Source organism: Panthera uncia, chromosome E3, assembly GCF_023721935.1.
Source record: "Panthera uncia isolate 11264 chromosome E3, Puncia_PCG_1.0, whole genome shotgun sequence".
Lineage (NCBI taxonomy): Eukaryota > Metazoa > Chordata > Mammalia > Carnivora > Felidae > Panthera > Panthera uncia.
In genome coordinates, this window is record NC_064815.1 from 19,254,055 (window position 1) to 19,272,620 (window position 18,566).

At 37.1% G+C, this 18,566-nt stretch overlaps 1 protein-coding gene across 3 annotated transcripts in view; it reads left to right on the plus strand.

Annotated features, from left to right (window-relative positions):
- Nucleotides 1-18,566, plus strand: part of TPST1 (tyrosylprotein sulfotransferase 1) — a 166,492-nt gene that overhangs the window by 38,319 nt on the left and 109,607 nt on the right. The window lies entirely within an intron of this gene.

The window sequence follows — 18,566 nt, forward strand, 5'->3', positions numbered from 1 at the left end:
AGCCCAATTTATAGCAGTGGAAGGTATTTTTCTTTAATGTCCATCATTCAATTTTAGCGACTCCTGATTTCTAATTTCTAGGTAGTTTTATTAATAACAATAGTCGACTTTTGTTTGGATTAAGGTTAATATGAGGAGAAGCATCTAATGTTGGTGAGCAAGCGGTGAATTCTAAGCATTTTGGAATTTTTAGTGATAGAGAAATATAAAGACTAAAATGATCTAACCCAGTCCCTTCATTTTACAGGTAGGAAGACTTAGTCAGAAAGTAAAAATGATTTACTCAAATTGAGATGGGAAGGCCAGGATTAGAATCTGTGCTTTGGTCTCAATGGGGTAGTGCCATTTTCCATGGTGTTTTATAGCACATAGTGCTTCTTTTGTCATCTGATGGATCTTGATTTTTTTAAAGGGTAGAGAACTCCAAAATTTGGAAGCTCAATCCATAATCCATACAGGAAGTTCCTTAGATTCAAATACTTCTAGAACTATTGCATTTTTCTTTCTTTCTTATGAAATAGTGACTGGGGTGGCCTGACTTGATCCGACAACCTGATTTGATGACTTATATACCTAGAATATGGATATAAAAATGGAAACTACTGTTAAATTCACATAGCGTATTTTTATGAGGAAGAAGTTGGGTGTAACTAAGTTTTATTTTATTTCTTATCTTTTTCCATTCATAAAAGTAATATGTACCTGCTGTCAAAAAAACCCCAAAAAACAAAAAGCAGTGTACTTCCCTTCTGTACCCTGCTTTTTCCTACCAGGGAATATCTTCTTGATTTCTTTTTTCAATGTATAGAACTTGTGCAGTGAGTATTGATTCCTGATGTAGATAATTTGAAAGGAGCAGCTGCATTTCTGCACCTAACTTACAGGTATGGTGATAAATTATTAGGTATTATCACTCTACTGGCTCTGGGTTCTGTTTATTGATTCAAAGAGAATTATAGCCATAGCTAATGTCATCGCAGTTTATTGTTCTTTTCATATAATAGACCATAACTAATTTCTAATCACTTGTATTCGTAGGTTAGCATTTCACTTTGTGTGCTTGTATGTTGGCCCAGAGATTCTGTTGCTGGCTCCTTCTAGTAACACAAAATAACACCAAACCCCTGCACCCATGCCATCCCTAGTCTCTCCAAGGAGGGATTAAGGAGATATGCTCAAGGTAAATTTTGGTGGAAATCAGGACAAGATCATTTTACATATATAATTACTATGTTTAAGGCAAACATGAATACCAAGGAAATTCATAGAAATTACAAACAAATGGATTTTAGAAGGGGAAGAGACCTTACTTAACATTTAGCATACAGAATGGAGGCCCAGTGAGGTTCTGTGCTTTTTCAAGAATCATACGTGGAAGAACCATGACTAGAATTTCCAATGCTTATTCCAAATTTCTTGCTATTATATGAGTTTTTTTAAATTAAGGAATACTTACATATCAAATGCACAGATTCGGTGTACAATTTGATGAATATTTGTATCTGTATACACTTGTATAATCACCATCTGTATAAAAATACAGAAAATTCCCAGTACCCACTAGGCTCCTTCATGCTCCTTCTCAGTTAACATCCTCCTCAACCCAAAAGTAACCACTGTTTCATCCTCTGTCACCAGAGGTGCTATGACATTGTATATGAAGTTCAGAAATAGCCTTGCTTGTTTTTGAACTTCCTATAAATGCAAGCATGCCTCTTTATTATTTTTTGCCTGGTTTCTTTCATTTAACATAAGATATACCCATACCATTGTATGGGTTGATTTTTTTCATTGCTATGTAATATTCCAATGTATAGATATAACACAATTTATCCATTGTTCCTTTGGTGAACATTTGGTGTTTCCAGTTTGGGGCTATTATGGATAAAGTTGCTAACACCATTCCTGTACATTACTATTGGTGGACATAAGCATTGATTTTTCTTGGGTAAAGAAAAATGAGTAAAGTCACTGGATCATAAAATATCTCTGTATCTCTATATTTATATGTCTTTAACAGATGCTTAATTGTTTTTCACAGTGTCTGCACCAGCAATGTATGGCTATAGTATGCACTTATGTATTATAGTTGCTTTGCATCTTTGCTAACAACTTGTATTCTCAGTCCTTTTAATTTTAGCAGGGCTACAAGTATTTTTTAAACTTAAAAGCAAAACAAAATAACAACATTTGAATTCCTTTTTGAAACAAATCTTCCCAGAGTTCCAATGTAAAACAGATAAAAACAGAGCTGTTTTGTTTGAGGCAGGTCCAATCTAGGCTGTACTGCTTTTAAGGCTGAGTCTCTGTTCTCAAAAAGAGCTAATTGGGAGATGAGGCAGAAACATACAGAATTATTCCATTAATAAGTACCAAGTTGTAAATATCTCATATTACTTGAGAGTTGTGACCATAAGGAATTCATAGCCCAGAGTCAGTCATCCTGTGTGCTTTGCTTTCCTATAAACGTTTTTATTCTGGGGAAATTGTTTAAAGTCAGTATTTTAATATTTATTTTTGTATTATTTAGTACTAAAATATGGAAAATATTTATGCAGTTTTGAAGGCTTGAAGATATCACCAGATGGTTCAGGATCATATGCAGAGATTGTTGAAGACAGTGATAAGGAAAGCCTTCACAGTTCTACCTGCCTTATTTTGTTAACTATGAAAGTTAAGCTTTCCTTTGCTTTGCTTAGGAATTTCCAGTTGTTTTCAGTTAGAGTGGTCCCTCTTGCCTGCCTGGTCATTTCCAGTTACAGTAGGGGCATAGGGTAATCATCTGCTAGTATATTTAAGAGTTCCTCTATGAAAGAATTTGGTGGAAGAAAGCATTCTTTCATTCTGGGATGGTGAAGGGAGTCTTCATTAGAGACTGCTGAATATAGGATGGGCTTTTTTTTCCTTTCTTTTTTTTTTTTTTAACTGAAAATAAAAGCCAAGTAATGAGTCGGGAAGGGATGAAAACAGATTCTTTGACTGGCTGATAAGTTTAGTTCTGCATTAAGGTACAACCATAGAATTTTAGGTATACTATTTATTGTGTTTTTAGATAGTCATTTCAAGTTCAGTAGAACTAGTTTCTCCAGTGATTGATGTTGTTAACGTTGATGTTTTGAACACTGTGTTCTATTTTAATAAATTATTCAACCATACTCTTCAATTTCATATTAAATTGAGCTATCGTCTTGAATATGATGGCTCCAAAATATGATAGAGAATTCACTGATTGCTTTTATTTCTTCCAAACTAATAGAGGATAGAAAAAAAAATGAGACATTTCTAAATGTCTTTTTGCCTTTCAAGAAATGTTTGTACAGCAAAGTAGAGGGGTATACATTTTAAGGGAAATACCTTATGCGAATTCTAATAGAATTTTCCAAGAGATTGAATATGGAGTAGGATTTTGCTGATTAGTGAATGGTATCTACTGCTGATGCCTGCTTCTCCAATATTTTGAGTAGGAAATGGAAATAAAGTTTGAGGCTATTTACATTAACTTCTCATGAATTGTGGAATTTTTGTGGAATTTCAGTAATTTCCATCTGGGAACATTCAGGAAGTTACTAGAGTATACAGCATTGTTCCTGCTTTTAAACTCATTATACCATAAAATTGCCTGGAACAAATAAAAATCATCAATAACAATAACAAAACAATGCACCATCGTATACTTAAAGGTGACCAAAATAAAACAGTATCCTAGGATCAGTAAACAAGTTTATTAGGTCCAAAGAGCAAAGTCAGAAAACAAAACAAAGCAAAATATAATGGTAACCCTTAAACCAGAACCAAAGAATCACATCTATAATTCAGAGACAAGTTATCCGCTTTTAGGGCAGAAAAAAAGATATGTAACTATTAAGCACAAATAGGTTAGAAGGAAAAAAAAGCAGCGGTAAGTAGAAGAGAACAAATAGGAATACAATAATTGACAGTCTCTGAATCTTCTAGTAAGTGAAGCAGAGAGAAAACTAGAAGTCAGATCCAGAACAAAGTATTAAATAACAAAAATTCAACGGAGTAAATCTTAAAGATTTAATTAGCGTTATTGATCAGTTCATGAATCAGGCAGAATCCCATCTAGCAAGTAGAGGGGAATTCCAAAGGGCTACAGAAAAGGAAAGGTTTTTAAAGGTAGAAAGCAAGTGGAAAAAAGGAAATTATTAGCAAAGAATCCATTGTTATAGACAAGGTTGCCCTCCTAAGGGGAATGGAAGGGGGTCTATCATTAAATTTATAAGTTCTGACCAGGAAATTCCCATTTTGACTGGTTAAAGGTTACATTTCAGGGGGTGTGAAACTGCAGTTAGATTAGGTATTAATTCTGGGGTTTTTTTGTTTTTTTTGTTTTGTTTTTTTTTAATAAGAACCAGTTTAATTTGTTCTTTGCCTCTCTGTTGTCATCGACCTTAATTAGGTTGATTTGATATTGAACAAAAGGACCTCCACCAAACTTAACATACATAGTCTTATCACAGTTGGATGTAAGCACACAAAGATGGGCTTGGTGCCTGTCCGCTTAATGTGCTAGGTCATCATGAATTAGGGCCATCTTCAATGACTCTTGTAAGGAAGTATAAACATCCATTACACCTCCAGCAGCAATGACCCCCTCTGTAACCCTTGCATTCTGCTGACCATAACTTAGTCTTATGGCCACATATAAAAGGCTAGGGAATGTGTCTTTATTCTAAGTGACCATGTGCCCAACCAAGAGTTGGTGTTTCTTTTACCAAGGGGAATAGACTGGATATTGGATATTGCAGCTGAATCTTGAGTGCCCTCGGGCCTCTGCCTCCACACCGCTTGGCAGGTGGGGGGGGGTGGTGGGGACAGTGGGGAGGGAAGAGAGGTATTAAGTCTTGGTTTACTGACTTTGGAGCCTTCCTCAATCCAGTGACACCATTTTGGGCTTGTGGTTTTCTTTTTAAAACAATCAAATAAATAGGTGAGAGCAATGAAGACTGTTTTTGGAAATGGAGATACTCCTAAGTAGAATAGTTATTAAATTTAGAATATTAAATTTCTTCTTAGTGTTCAAAATGGAATTTAGTTTAGAAATTAAAATTTTTTATAATATAGGATCAACAGGGAAGGATAACAAAATGTCCACCTGAGAATTTTCTGAAATTGAAGGATGGGAAGAATATTATGAGCAAGTTAAGAGAAAGACAGGCTATGTTCATGCAAATGATGATCACTTCTATAGCATGTAAAATTAATAGCATGCAAATTAGGATTACAACTCTAGTAGCTCAGATTAAAATATCCCAGAATAATTTTGTAAATATTATTTTTTTAATTACTTTGGATTACTTATCCTTTGTGAAGGCAGTAAACCTAGCTTTATAAATCTGGTTGTGAATTGAATGTTAGCTAACAGAAATATTTTTGTAGTTGTGGAAATCGCTGTTCTATTACAAATGGAAGAGATAAGTAGCTGAGAAGGGTAACTGCATAAACAATGAATGCAGATGACAGCAAAACAGGTTGCAAAAGAAAAAAAGCAGAGGAAAAATTGTATTTCAGAAAATTTTAGTGAAGAATGTGAAGAAACAGAGCAAGAACGTTAATAAAGCACAGTGCATACTTTTCTTGAAGACTATCACATTTGATGGCAAAAAGCAGAAATTGGGTATTAGATCACTTATTAATTTAGATTAAGTGTCTTTTCAAAAAATAGAGATCTAAAATAACCATGGTTTTAAACAAAATAGTGGCTGTTACATAAAAGAAGGCAGACCGAGGCTGGTTTGGAAGCTCTGTAGTCATCTGGCATTTAGGCTGCTTCCAGCTTTTGGCTCTTTCAGCCCCGTGGTTCAAGTTGGAGTTCCAATCATATCATCTGTGTCCTTAAGTAGCAGAACAGGGGATAGACTGGGCAAATAAGAAGGTGAATTTAATATTTTTTAAGGGCATTTCCCATGAATTTCCTTCGTTCCCTTACATTCCAGGTAGCCCCTCTCCTTGCATTCTACTGGCCATAACTGAGTCTCATGGCCACATATAAAAGGCTAGGGAATGTAGTCTTTATTCTAAGTGACCATGTGCCCAACCAAGAGCTGGTGTTTCTTTTACCAAGGGGAATAGACTGGATATTGGGATAGGCAGATAACAGTCTCTGCAATTCACTGAGTACCTACTACGTGCCAGATACAGTGTTAAGGTCTCTGTCTTAAAGGTACACATGATCAAATAGCAGATACAGATTCATAACAGTACAATGTTAAGTATTAGGGGAAACTAAGAAGAGGTAATGTGTGGTGTTCAGGAAGGCCTTCCTGGAGATTGTGGTATCAAACCGAGAAATAAAGTCGTGTTTCTTGACCTTGGCACTATTCACATTTTGGGTCAGATAATTCTTTGTTGTGGGGGTTGTCCTGTACGTTGTGGGGGTTGTCCTGTACATTGTGGGATGGAGCAGCATCCCTAGTCTCTACTCAATAGATGCCAGTAGCAAAACCCCTCCCCACTTTGTGACAATCAGAAATGTTTCCAGACATTGCCAAATGCCCCCTGTGGAGGCAAAAACACTCCCCATCTCCCCTCCTGTTGAGAATCATTGACCTAAAGGATAAGTAGCTCAACAAATAAAGGAAAGAGCATTCAGTTTTAACTTGCAGGATAAGGTGCTCCTTGGGTGAGCCATGGCTAGAGCGCTGTAGTTGTTCCTTGACTATCTAGTGTCTTTCTCTTCCTTAGCCAAATGAGCCATCAAGAGATATTACTCCTAGAAGCAGCCTGTGTCTAATTCTAGCCCTACAGTGTCCAAAAAGAAGAGATGGGTTGGAAGGCTTCTTGTGACATGACTCCTGGCCCAACCTAGGGGCCTAGGGGCAGGCACAAAAAGACTTAGGGAACAACTGGTCCCTGTTACACCGGACCTATGGACCCTGCCCTTCCACCATACAGTGAAAGTCACATACACACAATCTCACCTGGGCCCAGAATGTTCAATAGCCTAATATAATGTAACCTAATATAATTTTTAAAATATAGTAAAATAAAACAAGGCAGTAGTCACTTGGAAGTTACAATATGGACAAATTCTCAAAGAAACATCTAGGGTCGCCTGAGTGGCTCAGTCAGTTGAGCATCTGACTTTGTCTCAGGTCATGATCTCACAGTTCATAGGTTTGAGCCCCACATTGGGCTCGGTGCTGACAGCTCAGAGCCTGGAGCCTACTTAAAATTCTGTGTCTCCTTCTCTCTCTGTCCCTCAAAAATAAATAAATATTACAACAGTTAAAAAAAAAAAAGATGAGAAACATCTCAAACTGTGGTATTTATGAGGACTATAGGCAGTTTGGTGTTGCTAGAAAGTTCATTTTCAGGTAGGACGTAGTGGGAAACAAGGCTTGAGAGAGTTGGTAAGGATCAGGCTGTGGAGGGCCTTATATTTTATGCTAAAGATCTTGAATTTTATCCTGTAGACCAGTTGCTTGCAAACTTCTCTTATTAGTGGGACACTCATTTAAAATCTCATGAGGAACCTTGGTTTCTAAAGTACCTAGAAGTGGAGTGGGTTTGTTTGAAGCAACATTTAATTCTGCTTGTATTTAACAAAACTGAAATGAAACTCATGGAATTATAAAATTTCTATTTTGTTTTTAAAAGAAAAAATTGATTATAATGTCCTCCAGAATGTATAGAAATGATAAAAATTTGGGTATTATAATCGTTTCTAAGAACACTCAATAAGTATAAGTTTGACTTTATTAAAAAAGAAAATTCAACTGAGTAAATTTGAAAATCTAATTGGCTTTATTAAATGATTCTTCAATCAGGCAGCATCCCATCTAGCAAGGAGAGGGGAGCTCCACTGAGCTACACAAGAGGAAGGTTTTTTAAGGCAGAGAGAGGGCATAAAATAAAAAGGAATTTATTTGCAAGGAATGCATTGTTTAGGCAAGGTTGCCTTCCTAAGAGGAGTGGAAGGGGTCTGTCAATAAATTCCTAGTATTGACCAGGAAATTCTGTTGACTGGATAAATGTTACATTCCTGGCAGGTTGAAACTGCAGTTAGGTTAGTTATTAAGTCTTGGTTTCCTGACTTGGGCTTTAACCTAAGTGGCCCCATTTTGCACCTGTGGTTTTCCTTTTAACAATTATTCTGCCTCTTTTGATCAGGCTCTCATCTTAACTGAGAGATATGATCAAAATTTAAGGCATTAGCACCACTCCCAGCTACTACTTTGTAGTTCTTAGCAGCTTTTGTTGATCCTTTGTGTGGCATTCACAGGTCAAAACATTTTTGCTTTATCACTACTTGCTCACCTAAAAGATAATCAAGGGCTATTTTTTATCAAGAACAACTTTGGCCAGAGTCTAAAGATACCTTTGTTGGGGAGCTATTGCTTTAGTAGCAGATTCCACAACAATTTAAAAATTAAGGAGAAGTTCCTTATCATAGCCTCATTTACTTTTATCCCTAACCAAGGAAGTAGGGACCTGCCAAAAGGAGTGAATTCTGAATCATGAAAGCCCCTTTTCAACTCACAATGTGAAATCAGGGGAGTCGACCAATAAGTCTTATTTTGCTTGTGAAAAGTTAGGGCTACAGTTAGATTTTCTTCTGGCTGAAATAAAAAGTCGTTCTAACTTCCAGAGATTAACGCCCTTAGCAGTGGTCTGAGAGATGAAAATGAGGGGATTATCTTTCCAGGCCAGTAGCAGAGTAAAGGAAAGGAAAAACAAAGGGTTTCATGTTCTGTTAAAGTAGAAAGTCTTGATCCATCATCTTGGGTGGAAGCAGTCTACCTTTGTGTCAGCTACTTCTCTTCCTTGTGATTTGATTTGGAGGTCTCCAGTGTCTGTACAGGACTAGCTGTCATGTGGAGCCTGTAGCTGTGTGATGTATACTCAAGGCTTAACACCTTCTGGTTTTGCAGAGCAGTGTCAGTGGCCAGGAGCACTGGTAAGGTTCTTTCCAGTGGGGCTCAAGAGCGGTTTTGCTCTGATGTTTCCAAAGTACCTAATCATCAGATTAAACTGTGAGCTTTCTGCACAGAGCCTGATGCGGGGCTCAAACTCACGAACTGTGAGATCATGACCTGAGCCAAAGTCGGATGCTTAACCGACTGAGCCACCCAGGCGCCCCTCCAGTAGTCTTAATTACATTTATTAGAATTCTTAATTCTTAGAAACCTTAATTTCTAGTGAAAGCTAATAAGTAAACAATTGTAAACTGTTAATACAAGCACTCTTCAGATTTGCAGATTTATGAATATATTTTATAATTTCTAGAAGCATAGGCCTTTTTCATTTTTCCAGTGCAGCACTAACACATCCAAATATCTTTTAGTTTCTCTAATAAGAAGCCCAAAGTAGTTAAGCCTGTGTTCAGTAATTAATGTAGTATTTTATTGTATTTGGAAATGATCTAGATATGTAAAGAGTTTATCATTCAGCCTAATTTAGCAAACCTTAAGGTTTTAAGGTTACAAAAAGATTTGGGAAAACTATTTAAGTAGACATAAATGTTGCTGAAAAATTCGTTTATAAGCTTTTGTCTTGCTTACGTATATTTACTTGTTTTTAATAAATATGTTTAGATTACCCACGAAAAAACTTCATTAAACATTTGACAAAGACAACCATTATCCCAAGCTATTATTTTTTTGTTGGTAGATCTTGTAAAAGATAATATGAATTTATATGGCTAATATGAATTTATGTGGCTAATAAGCTTAGGTAGAATAAAAGCTTTATATTTAGTGTTGATAACTCTAAACATGTCTGTTTTAATTAAACTGTCAGCCTGCAACTTGTTTATATAGAGAGTATTTTTTTTCAGATTACGTGAACTTGAAAAACATTTAGGTTAGTTTCTGGTTTTTTTTGAGAGCTTTAGAATGCCCAATCTATACTTATAAGCACTTGTTAGTGCTTCTAACTAATTAGAGCCCTTCACAAATTAATTTTAGCAATACTATTAGAGCCCTTCTAATTAATTAGAGCCCTTCACAAATTAATTTTAGCAATACTATCCAGAGACAGCACAATATCTCACATTTATAACATATTTACAAACAGACAAATGCAAAGACCTTATAATTACTAATATTTGTGGAGAAGATTTTTAAAATTTATATTTGTCCCTAAATTTATCTTAAGGAGACTGCTAGAGCTTAGGAGCCCTTTTAGCAGTTTGTATTCTATTTTATTTAATTTTTTTTAGCAGTTTGTATTTTATTTTATTATTATTGTTTTTAAATGTTTATTTTTGAGACAGAGACAGAGAGAGACAGAACATAAGCAGGGGAGGAGCAGAGAGAGAGGGAGACACAGAATCCAAAGCAGGCTCTCCAGGCTCTGAGCTATCAGCACAGAGCCCAATGCTGGGCTCGTGACAACTTAGAGCTAGATGTGGGGCTCAAACTCATGGATTATGACCTGAGCTGCAGTCAGACGCTTAACCAACTGAGTCACCCAGGCACCCCACCAGTTTGTATTTTAAAAAGACCTTTTCCCCTTTTTTTCCTTCCTTTAGAGTCATATGATTGTGGGCTGTGTTTATAACCCCAAGAGACCAAAGAATATTAAGTTTCTCCAAGATGGACTTTGCTTTCCTAAGGCCAAAAATTTATAAGCCTTTTGAGATAAATAAGGAAAATTTGGGGATTGGTAAAGAAATAGATTAATTTTGGGGCGCCGCCTGGGTGGCGCAGTCGGTTAAGCGTCCGACTTCAGCCAGGTCACGATCTCGCGGTCCGTGAGTTCGAGCCCCGCGTCAGGCTCTGGGCTGATGGCTCGGAGCCTGGAGCCTGTTTCAGATTCTGTGTTTCCCTCTCTCTCTGCCCCTCCCCTGTTCATGCTCTGTCTCTCTCTGTCCCAAAAATAAATTAAAAAAAAAAAAAAAAAGAAATAGATTAATTTTGAGTTGCTCCTGGGGCTGACTTTTGTTTTGTAAGCTTTGTAAGATTTGGACATTTGCTTTCAGTTCCTCAAAGACTTGGGTTGTAACTTAGATGACATCATAGATTGATCCACCTATCCAACTACTTTACCCTTAATTTGTTTCTTTCCCTTTGGGTTCAGAGTTTTTAATTTTAAATATTTCTGTCAGTATTAAATAACCCCTCTTGGGTGTAAGATGGGCCCCAAAGAGGGTAAAGGATGTTACCTTCCCCAAATCCAGAGTCGCTGCCAAAGATAGCCAAAAGAAAGAACCAACAACTTATATGTCCAAGGCAGGTAGAAAGCCAAGCCCAGTTGAGTAAGCAAGACAGTAGCTATCCCTGAGAGAGAAAGATCAATCAACAATGGGTTTGGATTTGGAAAGGAAGGGATAATATGAAACTCTGTTTCCCTCTTACAGCTGGGCATTACTGACAGATTCAGAAGAACTGATTCTGATAAGAATTTTCACCCTTCCCTGGTTTCTGTCAGTTTTTCTAGGATACCCTCTGCAGACTCTGGTATCTACCAGAGTTTCCTCTTGTCTGTTTAAAGAAATAATATAGCAGTTTACCGGAAAATTCCTCAGTTTCATTGACTCTGGGAGGGGGTCTAAATGGGGGCCCTCCTTTGAAGGTGGGGTTGTCTGTAAGGCCATTAATTTGGAAGACTTTTGTTTACGGTTATGTAGTCTTTTCAGAGTGGAAAACAATTCAGACAGGATTAGTGGATAGACTACTCAAAGGAGGAATAAGAGGAGCAATGGGAGTTATAGGCTTGTTTTAGGTCCCTTTTACATTAATTTTTCTCTAGGCTTTTGCAATTAATTTTTCAATGAAACTACTTTGGAATTTTGGAACCTTTTGGAGGCCTCTGCTTGCCCGTTAAAATAGGTGTCCCATTCTGCTTAATTTGGGAACCCTTTCAAGTGCACTTTTTTTTTTAAGTTTATTTATTTTGAGAGAGAGGGAGAGGGAGGGAGAACATGAGTGGGGGAAGGGCAGAAAGAGAATCCCTAGCAGGCTTTTCACTGTCAGCACAGGGCCTGACAATGTGGGCCTCGAATTCATGAACCACGAGATCATGACTTGAGCTGAAACCAAGAGTCAGATGCTCAACCGACTGAGCCACCCAAGCACCCTTCACGTGCACTTCTTAGGTGATCTTATCTAGTTGGAACGTTCCCCATCATGACCACTGTAATTCTAGGTTGTTTGACTAAAATTTTGCCATTTCTGTATATATTCAGTGCACCTAGCACCATAGTTTTTGGACATAAAATAAGCAAGTGTGCCAGAGGTGGTACACTTGACTCTAGAATTTAAGGATTTCATTAGCTAAGTCTTTGTTTACATAAAGCCAGACAAACAAATGTGCAACTTAACACACCAATGGTAACCAGAGGATATTACTGTGGGCTGGCCAAGAGAAGATCTTGTGTACCACGAGTACTAAACTAGTAGACCAAACCAGCATATTCTAGTAAATGGGGATTTCAGACTGGAACTGGGGAAGGGATTCCAGCGTGAAATTGTGGACTGGGCTATGGACAAGGGCTAAGGACTGGTGCTCTGTTAGAGCCCCATGTCAGTCTAGGCTGACCAGTTAACCGTGGACTGGAAAGCCAATTAAATCGGTAGCTTGAATGCAAAAAGAGTAGAACTCCAACCATGAAGGACTTACCAGTGGCCCTCAGAAATGGCAAGAAAGACCGTGAGCTCAAGAGAGTTCGCAGGATACCGTGCCAGTGTTTTTTGTTGTTACTGAATGCCATTGGAAGTTTTCTTTGCATCCCACTGCTGCCATCAAATATGTTAAAAAACAAGATTCAGCTGAGTAAATTTGAAGATATTACTGGCTTTTAAAAATGATTCATGAGTCAGGCAGCATCCCATCTAGCAAGTAGAGGAGAGCTCCTCTGAGCTACACCAGAGGGAGGTTTTTAAAGGCAGAGAGAGGGCATTAAAAAAAGAAGAAAGGCATTTATTAACAAGGAATGCATTGTTTAAGCAAGGTTGCCTTCTTAAGGGTAGTGGAAAGGGTCTTTCAGCACATTCCTAGAATTGGCCCAGAAATTCTGTGTTGACTGGTTAAAGGTTACATTCCTGACAGGTTGAAACTGCAATAGATTAAAGTCTTGGTTTGACACCATTTTGGGGCTTTGTTTTTCTTGTTAACAACTTTTTAGGGTATAAAACATAGAGGATCCCTCTATCATAAAATTAAAAAAAATTTTTTTTTTTAATGTATGCCTGTTTGGGAATGTATTTTCAGATGAAGCATAGGTTAGGGGTGCCTGGGCAGCTCAGTCGGTTTAGCGTCCGACTCCTGATTTCGGTTCTGGTCATGATCTCACAGTTTCGTGAGTTTGAGCCCCACATGGTTTCTGCACCGACAGCTCAGAGTCTGCTTGAGATTCTCCCTCTTTCTCTGCCCCTACCCTGCTTGTACTGTCTCTGTCTCAAAAGAAAGAGAGAGAGAGAGACAGAGACAGAGAGAGGGAAAGAAAGAAAGAAAGAAAGAAAGAAAGAAAGAAAGAAAGAAAAAAGGAAGAAGGAAGGAAGGAAGGAAGGAAAAAGAAAGAAAGAAAAATGAAGCATAGGGCAAATTTGATCTGTAAATAGAGTAACCTATGAAATTGACTGTTGTCAAAGAAAAATAAGGCATATTGTAGGTATTACAACTAGTGCCTATTCAGATATTATTGTCTTCTACCTTTTCTGAATTCAGAACAGCGTGATCCTCTGCCTCTTTTAAATTACCTGACTGATGAGGGATAATTTCATTATTTTTGAAAACATCATTACATGCCATCATTGCTCAAAATCATCAAATGTCAGCCATATATTAGAATCACTTAAAGGACCTTTGAGAAGACCCAGAGTTTCTGATTCAGATCTGTGATAAGTCCAAGAATTTGCGTTTGTAACAGGTTCTTAGGTAATGCTGATGTCCTGGTCTGGAGATTTCAATTTGAGAACCACTGCCTCAAAATCGTTCTGTGTCTTATGTTGGCTTCATATGCAGACTATGACTTTTTTACCCCTTACCCTCTGGGCCCCCACTACACTGAAATAATTGTATCTACTCAAATATACCATACTGCTCATTGTATTGTTCCTTCTGCCTGTAGTACCTTCCTCACACTTCTTCATCTGAGCAATGCAAGTTGCATTGCAGCATTCAGCTCAGATCTGTCTTTCCTAAGGGTCTCTCTGAGATCTCCCTCTGTCCAGTGAACTTCCTGTGTCTTCAGGAAATGCCTTGGCGAATGGAAGAGTTCAGACTTTGAAGCTGATTAGATTCGTGTTTAAAACCTTTCACTGATACTAACTGGCTTTATAACATCCGATACACTACTGTTCTTCTCTGTGTCTCTGTTTTTTAAACTATAAAATGGAGAAGATGATGATGATAATGATGATATCATCCAAAATTTACTGAATATCTGTTGTGTGCTAGGCACTTTGTTAAGCTCTTTACATGCATTACTTCACTGATGTTTCATATTTATCCTTTCATACTTACCCATAGGTACTTTCAAAACCATTTTATAAATAAAGGACTATGTCTCTCAGAGAGGTTGAGGAGCTTTTTCTCACTCACAGTTGAAAACAGGTAAGCTAGGGCATGGACCAAGTCTTTCTGTCTTCAGGAATGGTACTCTTAATCTCTATGTTATATTTAGTTTACAGGGCTTTTGAGTAGTAAATAAATAATGAGGGTCAAAGTGGCTAGTCACAGGCTTTTGAGTCAGATGAACAGAGATTTAAATTCCAGCTCAATCCTTTATTAGTTGTAATAATAAACCCTGGATGAGTTTCTTGATTTTTCCAGTTCTTAGTTACCTCATCCTCCCCCTTTCCTTATCCTAGAAATAGAGATGGTAATAATATCCAATTGGGATGGTAATAATACCCACTTCATAGGGTCGTTGTGAGGATTAAATTAGAATGACTATTAACATTTAGCCCAGGGACGCCTGGATGTCTCAGTCTACTTGGGCTCAGGTCATGATCTCACGATTCATGGGTTCAGGCTTCACATCAGGTTCCCTGCTGACAACTCAGAGCCTGCTTCAGATTCTGTCTCCTCTCTCTGCCCCTCCCCCACTTGCTCTGTCTTCTCTATCTCAAAAGTAAATAAACATTTAAAAAATTTTAATAAAATAAAATTACTATCAAGCCTCTAGCATAGAACCTGGCATAAATGGTCCTTATTATTAGAATATTATTTTTATAATATTATATATTACATATGTATAATAATCTAATAATAACTTGTGCTCTCTTAGAAAAAAAAAAAACAACTGGGAAACTAGCACAGTCAAGTGCTTCATGGACTTTTGTTAATGTTATCACACATTCTCCTGTAGCCTTGTTTAGGGTAGAGATAGTCTTAACTCATGAAATGTTTGTCTAACAGAGCAAATTGGGCACCTGATCTGAACAACCCTAGTGGGGAAACTGACATGGCAGGTGGGGAGTTTTAGCATTACAATAGCAGTATTTGAAACTACTTGTAGATGTCTGATCTTTCCTTGTCATATTTTTCCTGTTTTTGTTTGTTTAGTTTGCCTGTTTATGAACTTTACATAAATGGGATCATAGTCTGTTTTCTTCTTTCTTGCATGTGTCTTTCCTTCTTTCCTTCCTTCCAGTCCTCCCTGTCTTCTTTTTCTTAACATTATCTTGAGATTTATTTTTAGATGTATAGCTATCATCAGTTTGGTTTTATTGCCACAATACTATTCTGTGATATAGCTTACTTATACATTTATGCTATTGATGAACATTTGGGTTGTTTTTCGTTTGGAGCTATGTACATTTTTTAAGGTGTCTCCTTTCAAGAGCTTCTCAAAAAATAAACACTTAGGAATAGAGTTGGTAGAATCATGGAGGATATGATGTTCAACTTCACACAGTAATGCCAGATTTTTTTCTAGGGAGTTTGCAGTGGTTTACACTGCCACTGTCATAGTATAAATATTCCCAAGGATCTGTATCTGTAAGTCTGGCTTTTTTTTTAAGTTAATATTTTATGTTTATCTTTCATTTACATACATGTATGTAGTTTTAAACTTACATGTACATCTGCACCAAATATTTAGGTAGTAAAATTAGGATCTTTTGGTGCACAGAAATACAATGCATTTTACAACCATCTTATTTAATTATGTAGGGCAGCCTGGTTTTTTAATTTTCTGATTGGGTAAAAGTAAATGGTGCCTTACTGTGATTTTAATTGCTAATTCTCTGATTAAGGGAATTTGAGTACCATATATGTGTATGTGTGTGTTTAATTTTAATTCCAGTAGAGTTAATATACAGTGTTGTATTAGATTGGGTATACAATATAGTGATTCAATAATTCCATACTTCATCCAGTGCTCATCATAAGTGGACTCTTAATCCCTTTCACCTATTTCACCCATCCCCCCCACCCCCCACCCAACTTCCCTCTGGCAACCATCAGTTTGTCCTCTACAGTTAAGAGTCTATTTTATGGGGTACCTGGATGGCTCAGTCAGTTGAGTGTCTAACTCTTGATTTTGGCTTGGATCGTGATCCCATGATCCCTGAGCATGGAGCCTGCTTAGATTCATATTCTCTCTCTCTCTTTCCCCTCCTCTGACCATCTAGCCTGCTTGCTCTCTGGTTCCCTCTCAAATTGAAAAAAAGAAAAAAAAAAAAGAGTCTGTGTTTTGGTTTTTCCCTTTTTTCCTTTGCTTGTTTTGTTTCTTAAATTCCACATATGAGTAGAATCATATGGTGCTTGTCTTTCTCTGACTGAATGACTTCACTTAGCATTATAGCCTCTAGATCCATCCATGCTGTTGCAGATGGCAAGATATTTTTTTATGGCTCAGTAATAATATTCCATTGTATATATATTCTACATCTTTTTTATCCATTCATCTATGATGGACACTTGGGCTGCTTCCATAATTTGGCTATTATAAATAATGCTGCAATAAACATAGGGGTGCATATATCTTTTTGAATTATTGTTTTTGTATTCTTTGGGTAAATACCCAGTAGTGGAACTCTTGGATCATATGGTAAGTCTATTTTCAATTTTTTGATGAACCTCCATATGCTTTTCCACAGTGGCTGCATTAGTTTGCATTCTCCACATCATCAACAACAGTTGTTGTTTCTTGTGTTTTTGATTTTAGCCATTTTGACAGGTGTGAGGTGATATCTCATTGTGGTTTTGATCTACACTTCCCTGATGATGAGTGATATTGAGCATCTTTTCATGTGTCTGTTGGCCATCTGTATGTCTTCTTTGGAGAAATGTCTGTACAAATCTTCTGCCCAGTTATTAATTGGATTATTTGGTTTTTGGGTATTGAGTTGTATAAATTCTTTATATATTTTGAATACTAACCCTTTATCAGATGTGTCATTTGCTAATATCTTCTCCCATTCTGTAGGTTGCCTGTTAGTTTTGTTGATTATTTCCTTCACTGTGCAGAAGCTTTTTATTTTGAAGTACTCCCAATAGTTTGTTTTTGTTTTCTTGCCTTGAGACATATCTAGAAATATATTACTTTGGCCAATGTCAGGGAAATTATTGCCTGTGCTCTTTTCTAGGATTTTTATGGTTTCAGGTCTCACATTTAGGTCTTTAATCCATTTTGAGTTTACTTTTGTGTATGGTGTGAGAAAGTGGTCCAGTTTCATTCTTTTACATGTAGCTGTCCAGTTTTCACAGCACCATTTGTTGAAGAGATGTCTTTCTCCCATTGCATATTCTTTCCTGCTTTGTTGAAGATTATTTGACCATATAACTGTGGGTTTATTCTGGGTTCTATTCTGTTCCATTGATGTATATGTCTCTTTCAGAGCCAGTACCATACTGTTTTTTTTTTTAATTTTTTTTAATCTTTATTTTTGAGAGAGAGAGAGAGAGTGTGTGTGTGAATGGGAGAGGGGCAGAGAGAGAGGGAGACACAGAATCCGAAGCAGGCTCCAGGCTCTGAGCTGTCAGCACAGAGCCCGACGTGGGGCCCGAACTCTTGAACCGTGAGATCATGACCTCAGCTGAAGTCGGATGCCCAACCAACTGCGCCACCCAGGCGCCCCGCCAGTACCGTACTGATTTAATTACAACAGTTTTGTAATACAACCTGAAGTCTAGAATTGTGATGCCTCTAGCTTTGTTCTTTCTCAAGATTGCTTTGGCTATTTGGGGTCCTTTGTGATTCCATACAAATTTAGAATTGTTTGTTCTAGTTCTGTGAAAAATGCTGTTGGTGTTTTGATAGGGATTGCATTAAATCTACAGACTGCTTTGGGTAGTGTAGACATTTTAACAATATTTGTTCTTCTAATCCAAAAGCATGGAATGTCTTTCCATTTCTTTGTGTCACCTTCAGTTTATTCATCAGTGTTTTATAGTTTTCAGAGTACAGGTCTTTCACCTCCTTGGTTAAGTTTATTCCTAGGTATTCTATTATTTGGAGTGAATGGGATTGTTTTCTTCATTTTTCGTCCTACTACTTTATTATTAGTGCATAGAAATACAATGGATTTCTGTATATTGGTTTTGAATCCTGAGACCTTACTGAATTCATTTATCAGTTCTAGTAGTTTTTGGTAAAGTCTTTAGGGTTTTCTAGATATAGTATCATATCATGTGCAAATAGTGAAAGTTCT